At 39.7% G+C, this 23531-nt stretch overlaps 1 protein-coding gene across 9 annotated transcripts in view; it reads right to left on the bottom strand.

Annotated features, from left to right (window-relative positions):
- csmd3b (CUB and Sushi multiple domains 3b) overlaps positions 1 to 23531 on the bottom strand; it is a 376450-nt gene that overhangs the window by 261132 nt on the left and 91787 nt on the right. The gene's annotated exons all lie outside the window — the stretch shown is intronic.

The raw sequence follows: 23531 nt of genomic DNA, 5'->3' as shown, positions 1-23531 counted from the left end.
TCAGAGTTTGATAGATTTTACAATGCAAGCAAAAGGGGGTTGTTAGTTACCATTCTGCTCTGGCTCTGACGCAAGTGCGTCTGTGTCACCTGAGCCGGAGTCCGTTCCTCTGGCAACGCTGTTGACTGCCTCCGTTATTCTCTTCCATACAGCCTTTTTATGAGCTCCTTTAATTCCATTTTTCAGACTGCCAAAAAGCACATCTTTGTTTTGCTCCACCTCGGATGTCAGGATGCCGATCTCTTGCCAGTGTTTCTCCTCTCCATGTTTGACCTCAGTGGGCGAGGCCTCCTTACCAGGAATATTTAAGGGCGTAACATTTTAATGACGATCGAATTCAGCCGCCGCATTTATCAAGACCCGCTCATTCGTACCCTGAGATTGGTCAGATACGAATGTTTCATACATCGCATGTGTGTCCTGTCGTACAACCAATTCTGCGCTCAGATCTGCACCCGTTTTCACACAAGATTGATAAATGAGGGCCATTGTGTTCTAATAAAGGACATGCAGTGTAGTGATCGACCGATTCATCGGCCGGCTGATTCTATCAGCTGATTTTAGTGTTTTTTACGTGAATCGGCATCGGCCGATGCGGGCTGCTGCGTTCGCTGATCTGGCATTATTTACAGACAGGCTCCACAGGCAGCTCTGTGTTGCTGGAGACGCTGCAGTGCACGTGCAGACCATGCATAGGCCCTCCCCCAATAGGAGAGTGCTGGAAGCCTGCTCGTCAACACAACGGTAAGTTTTAAACTTTCAAAGCATCTTTTAACTGTTTAACTTGCTGAAATATTGCCATACACACTGAAAGTGGAAACACGAATGCCAAATGCATGCTCTACATGTGTTTGCTTGAAACTATAGCTAAGCAAGTTTGTGGGTCCAAATGGTAAACAGGAATACAAAATGCCTTGTCTATAAAACTGCTTGTCCACCGCGATAGCGCAACTCCCCCCCCCCAGAAGAGCTTTACTGATGAGAGATATGTTTTATACGTAGTTGAATATTGATCTGTGTTAACGTTTATCATGTACCAGACAAGTGCGCCGTGTAGGCATTACTAGTGTTACTAGTGTAGTACACACGTTAGCATTAGCTACTAGTTCAATGGTGGTAAAGTTTTTCAGTCAGCATCAGCTACCAAACAGAAGTTTGTATGTGTGTGTGCGTCTCACTCAGTGGGACACACACACATCACAGCGATATATGAGAGTGCTGCGCAGACTGAAGGAGAGCTTTTAAAACTTTGAGAAAAAGTTTTCTACTTTATAACGTTGATGAAATTTAGAAGAGAAACTTGAACAGTTTGTTGCTTAATGCGCATCTGACATCATGTTATTTTCCTCTGCTAATTTATGTTCTGGGTTGCCATTCTGGCAGCTTCTTTTACATTTTGGTTTAGACCTACTAGTGTGTTGTCTTTGCATATCAGGTGGCATAGTAGCCTAAGACATGCTCATTTTATTTTATGTAGAAAAATTGAAACCATGGCAGTCTTAAATTACAAATCAAGCACTTTATTTCAATGGCTACTTATTTATTTGTTTATTGTTTGCTTAAATTATTTAAATGTGTTGACAAAATACATTTTGTGATGACCTGATTATATCAGCAAACAATGCATCATCAAGTCTGTGTTGTAGATGTGGAAGCCTTTTACCCTTGCACAGTTAACCATATGCACCAATCCATATGATGCACCCACATAATGTGGGTGATATGAATGTAAGATGATTGCACAAGATTGATAGTGATCTGTGTTTTTGTTTATTCTTTTTAAAGAAATGACAGAGCAGAAAACCAATCCAGTGTGGCAGCATTTCACAGAGCCTACTCCCGGAAAGGCTCACTCTACCTCACCTGTTTTTAATATTTGTTAAATACTGTTTACTTGTTCTTGTTCTACCTCACCTTTTTTAATTTCAATAAATGTTCCCTTTTTTAAAAATTGAGACTTGTAACATTTGTTATCATCATTGTGTAATTTTTATGATGTAAATTGAGGGAGCAAAAGTAGTATCGGCTCCAAATATCAGCTCAAGAAAATCGGCAGTCCGTATCGGTCATCGGCTAAGGCTGATGAAAAAAAATCGGTATCGGCATCGGCCCTAAAAAATCCATATTGGTCGATCCCTAATGCAGTGTGTCACTAACTCATCTCATATGCTTTTTTACACACTTAACCATATATGTGCTTCTCTGTTACCCAGGCAGATCACCAGGCCCACAGGTTTACCACTTTTAAAACTCAGAACATGAACACACCTCCACCCAGTATTGCATGTGCGGGACCATCGCTTTCAGCTATCGAAGATAAGATCAAAGTTTGTGTTGCAATGTGACAATATGTAATCAAAAAAAAAATCTATTTACTGCAGAGGAGTACTGCATATTCATTGCAACCCGCGTGAGGTCATTTTAGGACATTTCAAGGTACTATTTTTGGTCAAACACAATCTCTGATGCTTTAATAGGACAGAGGGAATATGACTAATTCAAATGTACTTCCTGTGTCCCTTTTGGTGCCATTGCCACAGAGCTTGGCAAGGACTGAAGCCTACCCCACTGCCACCTACCAATAATGCACTCCTCCTCTTAACATTATTCATCTTGCTTCAACCCATTTTATATTATTTAGTGCTGTGGGTGCACTTGTGCCCCTGGGTTATGAAATTGTAAAAGCTGGCCACATATCTGCATCGTTTTATTTTTTTTCTCTTGGATGTTCTTGGATGCATGTGTGTGCAGCTTGATATAGCTTTGTCACATTTCAATTCAACAAGATGTGTTGTTTCAATCGGCGTTTGCCCAAAAAAAGGAAAGAAACTAAAAAGATCCTTTTGAAACAGTGTTTACATTCACAGATTGTAAGGAGCTTGTTGATAAAACACAGCCAGCATTAAAAAAAAGGCAAATAATGTGTTATGTAAATAAGCCATGAACGATTCCCTTCCTTTTTTACTTCCTCTCACTACATCTTATTTGTAATGCTTCACTCCTGCAGATACACACACACACAAACACACACACACACACACACACACACACACTCACTCCACACTCTATTTCCTGTGTAACAATTTATCTCCGGATTTATGCATTTTAAGATTTATGAGGTAAAACCAAAATTCTTTTACAGAAAGTGAAAGTGAGAGTGCTTTTGTATGTGTATGCATATGTGTGATGTACAGAGAGAAATCGCATTAGCAACTGAATGAAGAACTAGCTAATATCAGCAGAGTGCTTTCTCTGCTTTCTCACACACACACACACACACACACACACACAAGGGGCGACACACACAATCACACACACCTACACACAAACACAGATAAAGACACACCATTCTCTTTATTTTCTCTAAAAAAAAAAAAAAAAAGGAACCATGCAGTCTGGCTAATGCGATTGTCAGACCCCCTCTCTCTGTTTCTCCTCTCTTTCTTTCTCTTTTCTCCCTTGTATCTGATGGTCTCTTTATTGCCAATAGGGAAAAGAGATGGTTCATTATTATTACTGCCATGAACGAAGGAGAAGCAGGGTTGAAGCGATAAACTGTAAAAATCAAGGGAGAAAAGAAGATAATCAAAAATAATTTCTCAGATCAAATGTTGTCTGATGTCTTATCACAACAATGACTCATCTGCAACAGACCTACAGACATGCATTTACATATGTTTGGATATTTGTGGAAGTTGTGTGACTCCCTGTCTGGACCCCATATTTCATGAATAAGATCTGTTTATGCAGATTACATTTTCATTGCACTTTACTGATAGCAACTATTTCCATGGTATAATCAACACTGATTTACACAAACTGTATAGTGTTTCTTTCTTTTCTTTCCTTTAGAGCCTCCTCTTACATTACGTTTATAATGTAGCTGTTAGTAATTACTATCAAAGATGGAATACACATATGTACACACAAAAATGTTGATTCGAGGATATTGTAAGGGGCAATGGTACAACTATTCCCTGGAGCTTATTACAATGTTACTGGTAATGACTGAATGTCTAACCCAGCACATTACCTTGAAGACAAATGGCTTTATGCATCACATCTAGAATTAGCTTTAATTCACTATGAGGAACTGAGAAAAGTAACAAGAGAACAGCAAGTGAAAAAATCGGAGAAACACGGATTACTGCAACTGAGCAGTTAAATACAGGGCTTTCCAGAGCAGAGTGAGATTGACATGTTAATGTTTAAATCAGCTCTTAGGTAGCTAAGGCTTCTAGGTGATACTGCTGGTATAAACTAATATGTTGTATCAAGTACCCTACAACACATTTATGTTATACAGATTTACTTGAAAAGGTATTATTCAGTGACTTAATCTCAGTGGGTGTAACCCATCTTAAAGCCAAATTACTTAAATGGAATGCAGTGGGCGCCAATTACATAAATTTTTCTCTCATCATAATTAATGGGGATAGGAGCTTAGTGTTTAAGTCTGTAAGTAAAAAGCTGTTCATTTTCCCTTAGCTTGTGTCAGTATGTGTAGCTACCGGTCCCTGACCACCAAAGCAGAAGTACCGAGAGAGAACCAGGGGCGTGTTTGTCCGGGAGCTCGACAAAGTGTGTACATCTGTGTTTGTGTGTGAATGTTTTAGTTTGTGTGCGTTTTATTGAGTTGATACTGACCCAAAGCCTGACCCCACGCACCAGAATGCTGTGAACCTCATCTCCCTCCAGTCTCTTCCCATGTTACTTTATCCATCATTTCTTCTCTTCCCCTTGCTCCCTTCCTGTCTTCCTTCCTGACTCTTTCCACTGGGAGGATGGTAACTGTGTCAATTGCCATTTAGTTTCTTTCCATCCAGCCCTCTTCCCTGTGAGGAAGGTAGCTCCCTACATGCACACCAACAAACCCCCTCCACCCACTGCTTCTCTTCATACTCTTCTCTGCCTGTCTTCCCACTTGCAGCAAATAAATTGTTAGAGCATTTTCTGCTATGTGTTTTGAGGTCAGTCTATTAATAACTGTGACCTGTTATAGTGAGTCAGTCATGACATCATTTCACTATCTTAATGCCTACAGAAATAATATCGGCACAAAACTTTAGCACTTCATGTAATAGTCAATTAATCAGTCAAAGGAAAATAACCACTGACTATTTTAATAATAGATTAATTATTTTTCAAGTAAATTTGTCAAATATTTGCTGGCTACAGCTTCTTATATTTAGGAAGTTGCTGCATTACTTTGCCATTTCTCAAAGTTAATGATGGTCTTTTAGGTTTTTGCTGTTGGTTGGACAAAGAAAGCAATTTGAAGATGTTGCTTTTGTCTCTGGGAAATTGTGATGAGCATTTTTCACGATTTTTTAACATTCGAATTTGGGAAAATAATAAGCAGTTTAACCAATTTTTTTTTTTTTAACTAAGTTCTGTTTTAATAAATGACCCTGTAGTCTCATTCATAAGATGATACAAATATCAAGCTTATTTAATTCCGATTGAAACACAATATATTGGGGGGCAAAAACAAGAAGGTCCTAAACAGCATGTTGAATATTCATGTAAAAATAAATGTTTATTAAGGGTGTCACAATCTCGAACTTCGAATTAAAAAATGGAATCGTCGATGCTGCCATGCCCCCATGTCATGTCCGGTCGGCTTGCCAAGCAGAAAAAAACACACACATGTTGAAATGCTGCGAGTCAACCTCCTCTAACTTAGCTATCAGCTAAGCCAGTAGCTATGAGCTACAGCCAGCCAAACGATAGCATGGTGTTACACCATTCCTGTTCGGCTCCATACCGTGGTCGGACAGGGCACATGATTTCCTCCAGGGCCGAAGTTTGTGTTTACCTTTGGGGTGAACCCCTTTCACTAAGCTGGTTGGGAAATAATACCAGGGAACTTTGCTGTATCTTGAGGAGCCGTCACCTTTACTCACAGCCAAACTGCAGCCTATACTGTATACTTTATTGCTGTCGCTACTACTGCTACTCCTTTCGCTTCTCCTTCCTCTCCCATTCATTCACTGTCTGCACATACACACGCTCCCTCACTCTCGCTCACCCACTCACGCCTTATGCACACACACCTCACGCACCGCCCTATTCCTGAAAGGGGCTACGCCAGTCTTACAACAATGGCAACTGCAGATGCAGGAGACCCATTGACAGAACTTGAACCCCCCCTTCTGTCCCTGATTTTCCCAGTGTGGAAGTATTTTGGATTTCCAGTGAGTTATTTTGACAACGTTTGCGTTGTGGACAAAAAAGCCGCAGTTTGCAAGCTCTGCAGAAACTAGATGGCAGGTTATTTTGTTTAAGTTTCCAGTTGACTGAAGATATGAGTTATTGTTACATCATGTTGTTAATAAATGTTTTAAATTTGACAATGTAGTGTGGTACATTGCGAACAAAGGTCAGATGTTATATTGCATAAAAGTTTAGTCCAAAAATGGCATAGCAACCTGTGCTTTAAAAAAATCAATGTAAAAATCGAGAATCGAGTTGAACCATGACCTCAGAATCGAAAATGTAATCGAATCGAGGATTTGGAGAATCGTGACACCCCTAATGTTTATTGCTGGTTACCAAAACAAATTGAAATGACTGTATGTGCATTAATCATAGCAAACTTTACTGATAATTTCATAACTTTTTTTCTTTCAGCCTGTGAACATTTGGAATATATCCATATGCAGACGATACTATTCTGTATTTTCAAATCACAGTCATACAAAGTTAGTCATATGAACAAAAAAACTAAGTAGAATGTGGATGCCTTTATTGGCAGCTACAGGCACTCAATTTCTCAAACGCAATCGAGGAGTGAAACTATGGTCATTATATTCCATTAAACAGCCACACTGACTGTGTTTACACTGTGCACACACTCCATTATTGTTATGTTGTATTTTGAGCAGTATATTTACCTTATTTCTTGGGGATCAGTTTCTCTTATTTCGGTGCTGTTTCATCATGCAGTTTGTATTCAAAATTTATTTGATCATCAGACGAACCCCATCTCTTTTACTTACACCCACCCAAACTCACACACGAGTACATCTATGAAGTTCATTACATTCATTTAATGACCGGGGGGGAGTTATTGACTTTGGGTTGAGCATATACCCGTCCTATATTAATTTGAAGACTAATTGCTAACTTTGAACCAGTTGATTAAGGAGAGTTTTCCAACTGGGGACACACAGCTGTCCCGCAGCTGGTTTCACTGCCTCAAAACCTTAAAAGCATAAGTCACGTAGGACCAAATTAGAGGTCTGCATTAGTGTCTTCCTTTTGTTTTTAGACGTGTGTTTGCCTATGTTCTCACATACTCTGCAAAGACGGAACATCACGAAAGATATTCAAGGAAAAATCATATACTGCCTCAAATTCAAGTCGAAATATATCTACTCCATTACTTTCTTTAGCCCTTAGCAAAATATGTTAAACATAGTTTAACATTGCAGAAATAGTCATGAAAAGAGCATTGTTGTCTTTATTTAAAAAACAAATAAACTGTCATCTCTCCTCCTCCTTCCCTTTCTTTCACTTCAGTTGTCAGCTGATTTATTTCCTCTACTTGTGTCCAAAGTTCAGGGTCTGTAGTGAGTGATTGATTAACAACACTAGCCTGTCTGACACACACACACACACACACACACACACAGTCAATTTTAAGGGTACAGTACATGTGGTCAATAGTCACTGCTGTGTCTTGTAAATCAGTCATCCGCTGCCCACCCTGAACTCTATGTGTGTGTTCCAGTGTGTGTACGCGTATGTGTGTGTTTGTATGTGAGTAAGGGGGTCCTTGACCCTGCTGGCATTCTATCCATTAAATTAGGCAGACACACGTAAATTCAGAAGTTACCGATACACATAAACACACATACAGTGGTCAGGTCATCCTTACACCCCACCCCAATCATTGACTGTCTCCATTCATCACACACAGAGAGGGAGAGAGGGAAAGAGAGAGAGAGAGATACAGAGAGAGCGAGAGAGAGGGAGAGAGAGAGAGAGAGAGAGAGAGAGAGAGAGAGAGAGAGAGAGAGAGAGAGAGAGAGAGAGAGAGAGGAGGATGGATGTGTTAGCTTTCTACTGTCTTTAAAATGTATGATGAGCTGAACAGAACACCCGATTCAGTTGGGGGGGGGGGGCTTTTTATGAAATTGAATACTTTTTCACATTTCCATTTTACCATAAAACATCTCTTAAGCAAAGGAAAACAAAACATTCAACCTGACAATCGAGAACAAAACTCCAATGACCTCTGGGAAAACACAGATGCGTATACTCACAGAAAGGCAGAGTAAAACTTGTCAGTAGTCAAACATGTATGCTTGATTGCACATGGACTTGAGGGTCAGGATCGGAGAGGAAAACAAATTCCTCCCAACAGATAGCATTCAGTGCTGCCAGCATGGCTTTGTCTGTCATTCTGTATGCATTCTTAACAACATGCATGTGGTCCTGTGTGTGTATTTGTGAAACTGCAACGGCGTGATGTGCAGTCCCTCCTTTTAACGTGCCATATGTCAGCACTGGGTGCCTACCTACTCATATGGGTGTGCTTGACAGTGTGCGTGTGTGTGTTTGTGTGTGCGCATGTCACTCCATTGGCACCCAGCAGTGCAAACATCCATTCCTTTCAATCCCCCTCAGCATTGCTGTGATGCCCAGGGACGATAAGCCCTTTTGTGGTGCATCGTGGAGGAGGGGGGTGTTCTGTCCCAGAGCTTTGGAGGTGACAGGGGCCATCGCTGCTCTCTGTGCACCCCAAGGAGAGACACTCTGACTGGGGTTGAATAGTGGATTAACCTCCCTGTCAGCCCCAGAGGTTCCAAGACAAACATGCAGCGCTTCAGAGTGACATGAACTGATGCACATTAAAAGCCCAATCCATTATTGCGTGGTAAAATACTGGCACCCCTAGGTGTTATTTACATGCTGATCTTGCAGGATTAAAGCCATTTTTGACTGTGTCTGTATAAGTTTACAATTAAAAAAAAAGTCAGATATCATGAATTACTTTAGGTAACACTACAGCATTGTAACACTCTCCCCCCATTATTATTGTCTTCCTGTCACTTCAAGCAATTTGTACAGGCACATACAGGAAGAATATATTACTCATGTAAAGGAACTCAATGCTTACAGACTGCGAAATAGACTGATAACTTAAGTTTGACATATTTGCTCAGCACCTTGCTCTGATTTAAAAGGATGAGTAACTGTAATGTCAACATACAATGAAATGTTGGCAGAAACAACAGCCAGCACCACAATTATGGAGCTAAATTGGGGTCAAATGTTTTGTACTAGAAAAAGTAACATTTGAAACTGAAATTTCAAGTTTTGATCTTGAATTTTGAAAAACATATCAACATATTCAAAATAAAAATAAATGAACAAAAAGTTTTTTTAGGTTAAGAATAATTATGATCAACTCTGGTAATTCTTTTGAATAAATCATTTATTTTCATTTTTCACTTTCATATGTTTTGATATTTGGGATCCTATTTCTTTCAGTTGCATGTTTTATCTTTTCAGATTCAGATCTTAGTTTTTTTTACAGTTTCAAATCTTTTTTTACAGTTTCAAATCTTTTTTCAGTTTCAGATCTTTCTTTTTCAGTTTCAGAGTTTTGACCCTGATCTAGCGTGGGGGGCGTGGCATCAACTGAGAGGAGCGGCATCGTGACAGACAGCTCAACCAAAAGGCTAAAGACCTCCCCCTGTCATGTTGCCTTCAGGGAACGTAGGATCTAAAACGATTCGGCTACGCCACATGAAACTGCTGTCGGTGACAACCTTCCATTTGCACACCATGCATGAATATCCTGCACGGTTTAAAGTGTTTTAATTTCCAAGGCTGTTTAGATGTGAGATGTGGAAGCTGTTTTAGGCAGTACTGAGGACCAGTTGTAGTACAGGAGCGACAAAATGATGCCAGATTGTGCACACAGACACCCACACTTGAAGTGCTGCGTGGAAATCGGACATTTCAGTACTTAAAATGTGGGTGTCTGTGCACAATCTGGCGTGATTTTGTCGCTCCTCTACTACAACTGGTCCTCAGTACTGCCTAAAACAGTTTCCACATCTCACATCTAAACAGCCTTGGAAATTAAAACACTTTTAGCCGTGCAGAATATTCGTGCAGTTACATGTGGCGTAGCCGAATCGTTTTAGATCCTACGTTCCCTGATGGCAACATGACAGGGGGAGGTCTGTAGCCTTTTGGTTGAGCTGTCTGTCATGATGCCACACCCCTCTCAGTTGATGCCCCCCACGCTAGATCAGGGTCAAAACTCTGAAACTGAAAAAGAAAGATCTGAAACTGAAAAAAGATTTGAAACTGTAAAAAAAAGATTTGAAACTGTAAAAAAAACTAAGATCTGAATCTGAAAAGATAAAACATGCAACTGAAAGAAATAGGATCCTAAATATCAAAACATATGAAAGTGAAAAATGAAAATAAATGATTTATTCAAAAGAATTACCAGAGTTGATCATAATTATTTTTAACCTGAAAAAACTTTTTGTTCATTTATTTTTATTTTGAATATGTTGATATATTTTTCAAAATTCAAGATCAAAACTTGAAATTTCAGTTTCAAATTTTACTTCTTCAAGTACAAAACATTTGACCCCGATTTAGCTCCATACACAATTGGCTGTAGTGGACACACACTAACATTTTTAAAGCAGCACCTCATTTTCCTCGCATGACTGTCCATAGTTAAAGTAAACAGTATCCTTCCATTGTTGGAAAAGGAAGTTACTTCCTCTATTAAATGATAAATGTTGTGCACCTACTCCCTCCCTCCCTCTCTCCCTCCCTCCCTCATGTTGCCCTCTGTCTTTCTCTCTCTCAGGCAGTTAGATAGATAGTGAGTGCTGCCCCCCTGAGCTAAAGCTTGTTTAGGCTGCTGGCTACCCTATCACTTACTATGAAACCTGACACGCATACAGAGAAAGGGGCAAACAAACACATGAATGAAAATACCAGGAGGGACACGCATATTAATGCGGGACGCGCGGAAAAATGTTGCGTGCACACACCTGTATTTTGTAGATAGGTAGTGACAGATTGCGTGTGTCTGCTGGCATTTAAAAGGGGAGGTGTTAGGGATGACAGCGCCTTAAAGGGACAGTCAATTGAGAGATATATGGATTGAGGGAGACAAGGGGGAAAGACAGGATGAGATGGTAAGGCAAGAGACAGAAGGAGAATGTAGGAGAAGAAATATGACGGATAAGAATACACACTCTGACAGAAATTAATCCCGTTTGTGTGTGTGTGTGTTTTTTTTTTTTAAATGAGGACAATACATTTAAATGTATTTGTTTATTTGGATCCCCATTAGCTAACACAATGATGTCTTCCTGGGATCTGAAACAATCAAAAATGTGCCCTCCTACACACACAAATTGAACAGGCATGCATGTGGGTTTTTGAACTTGAAACACACAGTGTGCCACCAGTCTTAATAGCAATGGTCCTTAATAGGCGGCCTCTATTTGTGACCCCCCAACTGTTATTCCTTCACTATGTGTTTTGGTTGGGTAAGCACGTGTATACCGGGACTTGTCTCCATGCCAGTGATACTCAGACAGCCCGTATTGGGTCACTCACTGCTGCGAGTGCAATTTTTAACTTTCACTTTCGATTTTGGAGCAGTTTGCATATTGACATTTTGCCGGCTGTAGAAGCCTAGATTGCACGAAAATGGCTTGTTCCAAATTCACTGCTAAAAGAAAAGTGGACTGTGAAAATCAGCAATTCAAAGAAGAATGGACTGAAAAATGTGCATTCATTCTCCCTCCAATCAGACCCATGTGCAAAATATGCCAGGAGACTATAGCTGTGATGAAGATTTCCAATTTGAAACGGCATTATGAGACGAAGCATAGGAATTTTAAACAGACATTTCCTCAAAATTCAGAGGTAAGAACAACAAAAATAAATGCACTGAAATCATCATATCAAGCTGCAAGCAGGATCCTTGTCATTACACAATCCATCATCACAGTTGGGTGTTGTCACATGCAGTCAGCTGTGCTGCTTGAAACGGTGTGAACAGAGTCTGCTGCGGCCACAAGATGGGAGCACAAGCAGGATTTATAGCCTGTTTGCCATTTGTTTTTTTAACAGAACTGGATTTCTCCCAATTGTGTTGGTCACCTGACTTTTTTCTGTCAAACTCACCTTTTATTAGCTAAATATTGTAATATAATGTCTAGTCAATAGCACTTCTCAGTTCTTCTAGGTCAGATCATCTAGGCATCTTAGGGGTGTGGCCCTTTAGTTATCTGCATTTGTAATTCTGTTATTAACATTGAACCTTCTCATAAACTAGATGTAAAAGTCTGGTTTTATTCCTCTGACAATAATGTATTAATGCGCAAATGTGCAATGTGATTAATCAAATAAAAGGCTGAACTGAAAGTGAGCTTTAACTTGTTGTGCAACTCCTGTAAAAAGGCTTCTTTTCAGTGAGTTACTCATTAAAAAATAATATCTATTTTGTTCTTAATTTCTTTTTTTATATATATATCAAAAAGTGGTTCAAGTAATATGTTATCAATTTCTCATGTTTCACTGCAATAAACAAACAAGTATTCCTTTGTGTGTGTGTGTGTCTGTGTCTGTCTGTACTGAACAGTATAACCTTGCCTTCAGGTATAACTACCTCTTTAACGTGGTCCAGGCAAAAAAAGGGAAAAATATAACATACAATTGATTTCTTTATTAGGCTCCCCTTTAGCTAAAACAATGAAAAAAATGCAACAGTGTCAAACCAAATTCATTTCAATTGATTTGCACACACAATAATAAACTTACAGACACATGTAGCACACAAATGTTGGCAAACATTCAGATGCACAAGCATTAATTGAGCAAATGGTTGAATGTTATTACAGCTTGTTGCCTGAAAGCTTTTGGCCTGTTTTTTCTTCTTTTTTAATTTTTTTTTTATAACTTTTATGTCAAACACAAATCCACATTATAAACAAAGACAACAAAACCACAGGCATATTCCCCCCAACCTTGTGTTCCCTGTGTGAAGTCTTTGGATTAAAGAAAATGCACCAAATGGAGGATGTGATAATTAAAAGGCAACACATTGAAACTAAAAGTCAATTATATTTTCAGAAAAAATGAGAAAGCAGTTACAGCAATTAAGAATGTAGTTTAAGAATTAGCTAACGATTTGCAGTGTGAAACAAAAGTCAGGAGGAAAGTCAGGAGGTCAAAGTTTAAACAGTAGTTAGGGTTTTCACAACTTGATGTCAGGACCAGGATTTGATAAACTACAAAGGAATATAAAAACCCACATAAAAACCATACAGCCATACCACGCTGGCAGTACAGTGTCCAAGCCCATCTCTAGGAATCATGTTCAAAACCGTCTTTTAGAAAACTTTTACAAAAACGATAGAAAATTTGGCAGTCCAATAAAAACTTGAATCATATATGAAGTAAATAAGGTATCTTAAGGAAGTAGAAGGAGTTAGAGTGTATATTTCACAGTCCTGTGCAATGCAGAAGTTTGAAGAAGTTTTTGGGTCAGGGTTGGGAGTAAATCTAGATATCAATTATAATGAAATGCCTGTATATCTTTTACGTTTTCATTCCCTTTTTATTTTTTGAGTTTTTAGTTTTAATATCTAGATTGACTTTGTTATAAAGTATCGTTTTGATCTTTAAAACAGAGAATTTAGCTTATATTCATTCAATTGACCTGGGGTACTCTCAAACAATACAATGTTAAAGCATTTGAATATAGTACTGTATATCACTCAGTAAAATAAATAAGACTGTCCTCAAAAAATGCTAAGTAAAATGGGTGTCCAGCACAAAGCTTGTGCATTTCTGCACTTTCTGTGCAGACCAGAACATGAATAGCAATGGGCCGACCAGTCAGTGACTTTAATTTGCTATTGAGTGAAAATAAATGACATTCTACTTTCAAACCACAACTTTAAGAATCAAGTATAAAATGGCTTTAGCTTCCAGTGGGCACTGATATGCCCTTTTGTGTGTGAACGTCTTGTACTACTAGTGTGTTTCCTCAAGTGTGTCCTACTCTGTTAGTCTTAGCCTCAGGGCTCAGGCCATATTCTGTCATCTAGTTTTAATGTTTAATAACACAAGGCCAGTGCAGAGTACTGCATACTAATGATTATACACACACACACACACACACACACATATAAAAAAACACAAAAAAGAGACCTATTAGAGAGCCTATTGCAGCTTACAACATTTTAAGAGTTGGGAATAACGATGGTCATTATAGAGTAGAATGACATTTTACAAACACACACCCATACCCACACCCACACACACACACAAGTATATACAATCCCCATGGTCCAGTAAGGAAACAGGCCAGAATTGTCAAGTGACAGACAGTGATTAATTGATACATCAACACTGTGTTTTCACACATGTGCATGTGTGTTAAGGTCACTACATGGTCTTTTAATTGAATTCCTGTTTTTCTGTGTTAAAGGATAATGGGGAGAGCAATAGAGCAGAGAGAAACACATTGTTCTCAGTCTCTCTGTCTCTGGGCCTTTATGTCTCTTTATGTCTGTCTGTCTCTGCTCTATTCTTGGATTCTCCCTCCGGAATGGAGATTGAAAGTGTTACGAGAGCCCTTAATGTAATTTTTAAACACATTCATGTCATTTGTGCACACACGAGCAATCAAAGTAAATGGCTGAATTAAATGTAATTTCTTTACAAGTAATGAGATGCTTTACTAAAATGGAATAACATGAGTATTGCTTAACGAGTTTCACTCCACGTAGTAAAAGGATCAAGGTGTTGAGACATGTATGCCCATCACATATCATGTCACTGTCTAGAAAACTGAGTGAAATGAGCTCAACTGTGTTCAGCACCAGTTAGCCAAGTTTCAAGCCCATTACAGAGTAACCAGATGAAATCATAAGCAAATTAGCAAGTCTCAATTCATCATCACTTTCCACAGAACACCACAAAATAAATGCTAAAGATGATCATTGACTCAGCTTTGCGCAAATTAAGCCATATTTTTCAAATGTGGCACTCAAGATTAAGCTTCTTTTTTAGATTAAAATTTTAGCCCGTAATGCTCTATTAACATATTCAGACTGATAGAGTAACATGGGCTAAATCTGTGTTGGCAGTCACACTGAATGAAGTGTCATCAGCCAACCTCCGTTGAAAATGGGTCTGACGCAGCCCTGCTTTAGTGAAGAGACGCCTTTGTTTAGTATATAGACCAAATACCTAGAGTCATCAAATTATCATTAACACTGTAACATACTTATACAACGTAATTTGGGGAATTCTGTGGTCTAAACTGATAATAAACAGTCATTGCAAGCAACGATCAGCAGCATTGTACAGTAATACAGGGTCGCAGACAGCCAATTACCTGGACCTGCACTGAATATGAGTCCCTAGGGAAGTTAATTCGTTTTTAAACTTGTAGGCATGTTGGTGCAGTTGGCAGGTGCTACTAAGTCCTATGATCAATTACACAGAATACTGACACAATGGCACAAATTTACTCAAGGTTCTACCAAGACAGTATTCCACAGTCTCAACATACAGTATAGGGTAATGGCAGGAAGAAAGATTAAAATGCAATCAATACGACAGTAAGGCTTTTGGATATCTACTTGTGAACTAAGTCAACTTTTAAAGTGTCTTCTCCTTGAATACAAGCTGATATTAATTTTCCTTAATAGTTTTTCAATTAAATACTGATTATTGTGGATCATCATGATGCACAAAGCAGATCCAAGTAAGTCATATAGGGAAATAATGACAATAAAGACAAGAGAAGGAAAATGAAAAAGAAACAAAAGGATGGAATAGAGTTGGTCAACTTTAAGTATTCCAAATAATAAAAAAAAAAATTATAATCATTAATCACAGAAACTATTATCTTGTAGTTGATTTCTGTACTAAAGAATGCTAGCAAGTGAACAGAAGTATATTACACAAGAGGCTGCACAGCCCTGAACAACTCAATAACAGTTACTAAATGATTAAAGTACATCAAATATGTCTGTATTATTTAAGCTCCTTATGACTTTTCAATAAATAAAAAGCAGAAACATGTATGAAGAGACATGTATATGAAGAGACAGAGAGAGAGATAGAACATTGCAGGCATACGAGCACAGACATTCATTTTCTTGACATTTAAACAGAGGTGTAAAGTAAGACTAGTCCATTGGTGCACATTACCCTACAAAACGTGATGACAATGAACTAAATAAAAGTTTATGAATAACATTCTAAATAATGACCTTGAAAACTAGTACTATGACAGTCAATGAATTAATAGGTCAACCGATGTCGACAATTAAATTAATCGGCAACTATTTTGATAGTTGTTTAATCTTTTTGAGTAATAGGAAAAAAACAATCTTCTTCAGTGTGAAGATTTTATGGTTTCTTTACTCCTCTATCATATTAAACTGAATGTCTTCTCCCTTTCCCGGGCGTCATCTTGGGCTTTGGGAAACGCCATTCTCTGACATTTTATAGAGCAACCAACTAATCGGTTAATCAAGAAAATAATTTACATCAACATGAAATTGACATGTTGACTAATTGCTCACATAAAAAATCATGCAGTGCTAAATCAAGTGAGAGCGCTTCCAAAATGTGATCTACATGGGGAAGTGGGGAGAGAAAAGAGGTGCAGTAAAACAGAAACAAAGGTACCCACGGTGTGAATGACTCATCGCTGCTGTGTTCCACTGTTTGTGTTATGTGACATACTAAAAGAATGATTCCTCTGTCTTCCCACGTCAGCGTAGAGCACTGAAACTCAAACTGAATGACTCACAATAGTAGAGCTTCAGTACGATCGTCGTCATATAATGAGAGAAGCATGTCTCCTGCTGCCCACACGGTTCACTACTAAACTCTGGTGAGACAGCAAGTGGCTGCGAGACTCCAGCAAGGCATTATCGTTTTTAAAAAAATGCAACATACCTGTAAAAAGTGCAGTCTCCAGAAAAATATGAAGGGTTCTTACTTTCTCACTAGCAAGTATACGTTTGAAACTCCCGAGTTTCATTTTTTTATTTTACAGGTTTCAAGGGCCAGACACTGATAAACACATCAACTTGAGGACTGGAACAGGAATTTTAGGAACAAAGACACCACATCAGGTGAATCACTTCTTTGAGGATACTAACTCAAAGGAAACAGTGCTGCACCGATCAGCTGATGCCATTTCTGAGACAGAAACAAACAGAAACATCAGCCGGGGGTACGCAGGAACTGGGGGGAAAAAAGACCGTACAAGACCAAAAAATAGCCAACCGCAGCTGAAATCTGGCGTTCTTGTCCAAATAGTGGACGGGAAAGGATCTCAAAGTTTGGAATTCTCTAGACAACAGCAGCCACTGCAGAGACTAGTGCAGTGAGCAGGAAGAGACAGCGAAATAACCTTTCCCTTTTCTTTTAATCTTGTTCTCTTTCTTGGTCTGTTCCTCCTCCATTCACCCCTTTCCAGTTCTCTCCTTTTCTTCTCTCCCCTCCAGTCGTCCCAGTCTGGCACCATCCCTTTCTCTGTGTTTCTCTTCATTGCTCCTTCCGCCTTTGTCTCCTTCTCTTTAATCTGTATGTATTGCCAGCCAGTGTCTCCATTCCTCCCTCCAGGGGCAGTGGGCCAGCTCTGTGGCTGATCATAGTGATCCCTCCCTGAGGTACAGTCTGCCTGACACCTGGGTGACTGCCCTGAAGGAGCTGTGCGTCTGTGTGTGTGTCTGTCTATGTGCATGTGTCTATCAAGGGGCTAATGGGCAGCTTGAGGGGATTACCAGCTTAGCCACTGGGATTACTGGGACTTCGCACACACACAAACGCAAGCATACACACACATACACACGCATGACTGTCAGTATGACCAGCCAAATGTCTGCCAAGGTATACTGGCTGACTCGTTGCATCGCCCTGGTTCTCATTAGCCTGAAATCCAAAACCAACAGGGCTAAGAAGATTCCAGCCATGACCAAGGCCAAGTGGGTCTCACACGAGCCGTGCACATCTCAACAGGTTTAGCACACAGACTCAAAGTCCATTTATTTCAGGTATCAATCGTCCACTTTGATATCACAAGGAGCAAAACCCTAACCCAGAATGATAATTGGTGCAGTCAGACCTTCTCAGTGCTGATGCAGGGCTGAGGAGATATGTCTGTCGACCTAAGACTAATGTCAGTGTGACCTTGATATACACAGAAGCTGTACACAAATGTTTCTGAACTTCCGATGCTGCACAAAGACCTAAGTCTAAGTGACGCTGGTTTAATCACAAAGGCATATCTTTCTGTTACCAAGAAACCTCTGGACTGAGCTTTTTTTTCTTTGAAAGACACACAGTCACTCATGCCTTGTTTATTGGCACACTCAGATTTACAGTGACAAGCTAAAGGTGTCACAACAAGTGCACATTACCATAAATGTTTGTGGCTTTGTGCTTGCCTTTCTCATATTATGTAAAGTCACAGATGAAATTTATGAACTTAAAAGGCAGTTTCTTGACTTTGTCCTTGGTGATATTTGGCCAACAAACAGCTTAGGTAGCAGTTTCACAAATATATTTGTCAGAAATTGTTAGAAGACAAACCCTACTCTCAGTTATGACTTGGAGGGACATTCTGTACCTTCAGTGGACAACACAAATACATCATTTTGTCAAAGTCTGTACTAAAAAGATTGGTTCAGCATATGGCATATCCACAATGCTTACCATCATTGTTCCATAGATGATCCCAACTGCTCAGTTGAAACATTTGTCTTCATTTCATCAATAGATATTGGCAAAAACTATAATTTAACAACTTTTGGAGCTTTAAACAGCATCTCACAATTTGAAGATGACTCACGCTTTTTTTCGAAATTATTTTCTACAGCCATGTGTCCCTTACCATAAAAATAGATATACACCAATCATCCACAACATCAACAGGACTGACGGGTGAAATGAATAACAATGGATCAATTCAAAATGCAATGGTCTGATGGGAAATCCTGGGTCCTGTTGATTATGTGGATGCCACTTGACACGCACCACCCAACAAAGTACCCTCTCTCATGGCAGTAGGATCTGGGAAAGCTGGCAGTCTGGTTTAATGCTTTGAGCTCTTTGTCACGTTGTCCCTGGCATCTGGAGCAGTTTTTGCCATGTTCCATGGTGTGCAGTATTGCTGGGAGGGCCTTTGCCATCAGGGAGTGCCTCCATGTGTTTCCATAAGAGGGTCTAATTGGTCGGCAGCGGTGAGTGTGTGGTATGGGTCAAGTGGCAACCACACGGTTGCCAGGACCGAAGGATTCCCAGCAGAATATAGCAATGAAACAAGATGATCAGTGTTTTTCACTTCGCCTGGTCGCCGTGACTAGTTGTTGCTGATACATTTCTAGTTCAAAATATGATCACTTATAGCCAATAATTATATTGTTTTACATTATTCTGCATCTGGCTCAGCATCCTCTCTAATACTTATGTCACGTACATTTTGATGAAGTCTGACTGTAGGGTTTTTTTGACAATTACCTCAGGCTGAATAAAATACTTTGATCTGAAGAAGTTAATCTGGTAGTTTGTGAAAGAAGAAGTTTTGTCCTCATCAAGCACTGATAGGATAGATTGTAATGGATAGGTTATTGCATATGATGTGAAACAGCTCCCCTTTTCTGTCATAACATGGAACAGACCAGTCACAGAAAAATGGGGGGGGGGGGGAATCAATTAACACCAGCCCCAGGTGTATTAAATGCACGCATGCATAATCTCTATAGTGGCCACAATATGACACAAAGAACAGGAGCTCCAAAGGCTCAAGAGAGATATATCACCAGGGGATTTGACTCCTGAATATTGTACGGCACTGTTAACGTTATTGTAATGATTGTAATTATAATCTGTGCCAGGCTGAGCTGAAAAGAACAGAGCTGGTTATCGGTACTGAATTAATGACATTTATGGGAAGAATTGAGAGAGAAACAGATGGGGTGGGGAGAGTGGGGAGGGGTGAATTAATATTGTGAAAAACGAGACACAGAAGAAGGGTTGTGAGACAGAGGCATGAAAGAGTGAATTGCAATCATTCAGAGAAAGGCAGACATTAAGGAAACGACTAGGACATATTGTGAAAAAAGGGGACGATAGCAGTGGCTGTATATCAAGACAGGAGTGATAATGAACTGAAAGCTTCAGTTCAGAGATACAGACAGTGATTGAGAGAAAAGCAAAAATGAGACGGACAAATTATGTAATTCAAAGAAAAGGAATTATGAGATGGATGAACTAAATCCATCAGGAAATTATGTTTCAAATGAACACATAACACCCTTCTCTCCCCTCGTCTCCCCTCGTTTGTGTCTGTGAAACTTTGGCATAAAAAGCAGACAAAATCTACAAAAACCATTTAGCTTTTTTTAAAGTATTAAGCAAGTATGAATGATAAAAAACTAAAAAAACTGTGTAGTCCCAGATGCTTTTGACACCATCCCAGCAGAGCCAAACATTCATAGCCCTGAATTCAACTGCACATTAAATAGAAACATTGCTGATTTCTTAAATGGCTGAAAATAGCCTTGCAACTTCCAATGAAAGCATTCCTCTATGAGGCACAGATACACTCACACCCACAGCGTTTCCCTGCACACTGTGGAAGGCTTAGCAATTATGCACAAATCAAAGCTAGTCCACACAACATTTTGCTCCTCAGACTTTTCTCGCAGGGATCCTTTACACCAAATTGGACACCTGATGGACTCCAACTGTGCCAAAATGTTGTTTACTGCTACAAAAGTTGGTGCAGCGAGGAGGCTGTTCAGAGAAATTCGGTATTTGCAAGTGAATTCTTGCCCAGCACCAGGGGGCTGTTATTATCTGGTCTAGTTAATGTACATCTTCACAGTTATCTATAATAAACTATGTTGATTTACAGTAATCTAACAGGGGATATGTAAAACTTTCTTCAAGTATTTATTTATTGCATTGCATTGCCACTACGGCCTCCTGCGATACACCCCTTAATACTGTAGGTCACGCTGTGCTCTCATCAGTTTACTATACAATAACCAATGCATGTTTAATTTACCAAATACAATTTACTCTTATTTTGAAGCAAGAAAATGCTGGTCTGAGCCTCAGACACAGGAGCATGTAGGGAGAAAAAGCCTTGAAAAAAAGCCACAAAAGGAGTGTTCATTTTCTCTTCCTTCCTGTCTTTTTAACCTGAGCAAAGCTATTTGGTTCTTGTAACGCACGCACGCATGTGCGCACGCACACGCACTCACACACACACACACACACACACACACGCACACACACACACACACACACACAAAAAAGGCATGTACACACCTCTTACCCCCTACAGGGCAGAACTGATGCAGGAAGAGATGAAATACCACTACCTCAGGGGTAAACACACCTCGGTTCACACACACACAAACCACTCGTTCACTCTCACACACCCACACACACACACACACACATATACATCTACATATACACTTCTTGCTCACCGCCCCCAAAAAATCTACTAAATTCTGCTCAGGAATATAGTCCCGACATCAAAGACCATATTTGCTTATTTTCACACCAATCACACACTGCTGTTTCCCATGGCCTTTGTGCTTGTGCGTGTTTTCCATTCACGCCTGTGCGTTGCAGCTGTGTGTCTATCTGTATGCGTGTGTGTATTTATAAGGTTGTGTGTAGGTTTAGTTTTGTGACTGTGTCTTTCCATTTCTGTGCATGTCTCCTGTGTGTAGGGGTGGGGGTGTGGGTGTGATTTAGCCAGGTGTAAAATTGGTGCTGTAGAGGATTGCAGACACTAACTGGGTCAGGGCAGGAACAGGAAAGGGGGAATAAACTAGCCACTCTAACGAAGTCAAACAGATTTAACAGATCCTGTTTTTTGTGACATGAAGTAATGGTTTTCTTTGGGCATTTAATTGATGTCATTGCAGAGCTGAGCACTATGTCGGGTTTCCATCAACCATCTCACTGGAGTTGCCAAAGTGGAAACTAGTGGTCTGAACCATACAAAGTAAACCCTACAAAATATAAAGTATGTAGTAATGATGTAGCCTACCCACTAAGACCAAACTTGCAAAGTCATCAAGACCTCCTCAACTAAGTCATTTTCAATAAAACTAGATTATAAACACATAGCCTGTATCTGAGAATGGACATTACAACACAGTCGAGTGTAATGTCTAGAAGTGCTTTCTATCAAAATCCAAAAATCAATTGCGTGTAGTACCCCTGAATCTGGGGAGAATTCTGGGTCTCAGTCTTTGTATTGAGTTCTGATGAAATCCATAAGCCTCCCTTAGCTGAACACACAGCTGGACTATGCTACTCACTGGCTGCTAAAAGCTAACTAGCTCAGCTGCTGTCAATTTCAAGATAGATTCTGCAATGGCTTACTCAGTGCAACGTTTCCATGGGGTCCTGCCACAGGCCGTTTTTGACAAAGGGGTATAAAAGGACCAGTACTGTGGGAACAGACGGCTCCGTCCTGTGTGCTTATCCGATCGGCATTTATAGAAACAACGTATCACCCTATTTGGAAAAGAATATAATCGATAACGATGGCTGATCAAACATGCACCCTTTATAAAGTTAATATAACATTAAAATTAAACTATAATACTACTAAACCAACATTATACTTTTTATTTATTTTTTTATTTAATATCATACTACTATACTAACTAGTATGTTTACTGATCCAGAGGGTGGATAGTGACAGTGGCAGAGGGGCATGATCTGGATTCAAGCTGCATCTTGCTTCACAAACCAAATCACTTCTAGCTCACCTGCTGCATTGCTGCCTTGGAGCTGTCAACAACATGATGCCTATGAACAGTGATTAAGCAATTTATGTGCAAAAAAAGAAACCAGTTTGATATCCTTTCACACATACAAACGTATCCACACATGCTGCAAGCAAACTACTGTGACACTCCTGACAGACACTCTACACAGCTCTAACTAGGGGGGCAACCTTGTTTCAGATATAGAGGCAGGATTTGTAAATCATCGCTGAAAATGCTTTTTTAGACTTCAACCTTAGAAATTCCAAAACATCTGATTAAAAGCTGTATGGTGATTTCCCTCTCCTCTCCTCCCCCCCTTTACTGTGGCAAACCACCAATGGACTAATATATACATAGCGTGCCCATGCTGCTGGGCATTACAATGTCTAAACTTTATAAATAATATGCTTTATGTATACTGTTTGTTCCACAATCTATACATCAGTACTATTTTTGGTTTCCCCCAAGAAAACTTTGCTGTTGCTGTTGCTATATTGGTTACCTGAGCATCTGGCATCTGTCCTTGTTTCTGGGGCTTTCTCTGTTTGCTCATCCATTTTCCTCCTCCTCTTCCCCCTCCACATTAGGACTTCCATCCTCTATTTCCCACCTGCACCTCTCCAGTCTTTCCCTCTCTTTTCCCAAAATGTGCTTCAGCAAACTCATCTGGAGTCACAGTCACAGAGGTTATGGTTA

This window comes from Sparus aurata, chromosome 3 (assembly GCF_900880675.1).
Source record: "Sparus aurata chromosome 3, fSpaAur1.1, whole genome shotgun sequence".
Lineage (NCBI taxonomy): Eukaryota > Metazoa > Chordata > Actinopteri > Spariformes > Sparidae > Sparus > Sparus aurata.
This window is presented reverse-complemented; position numbering and strand designations above follow the sequence as displayed.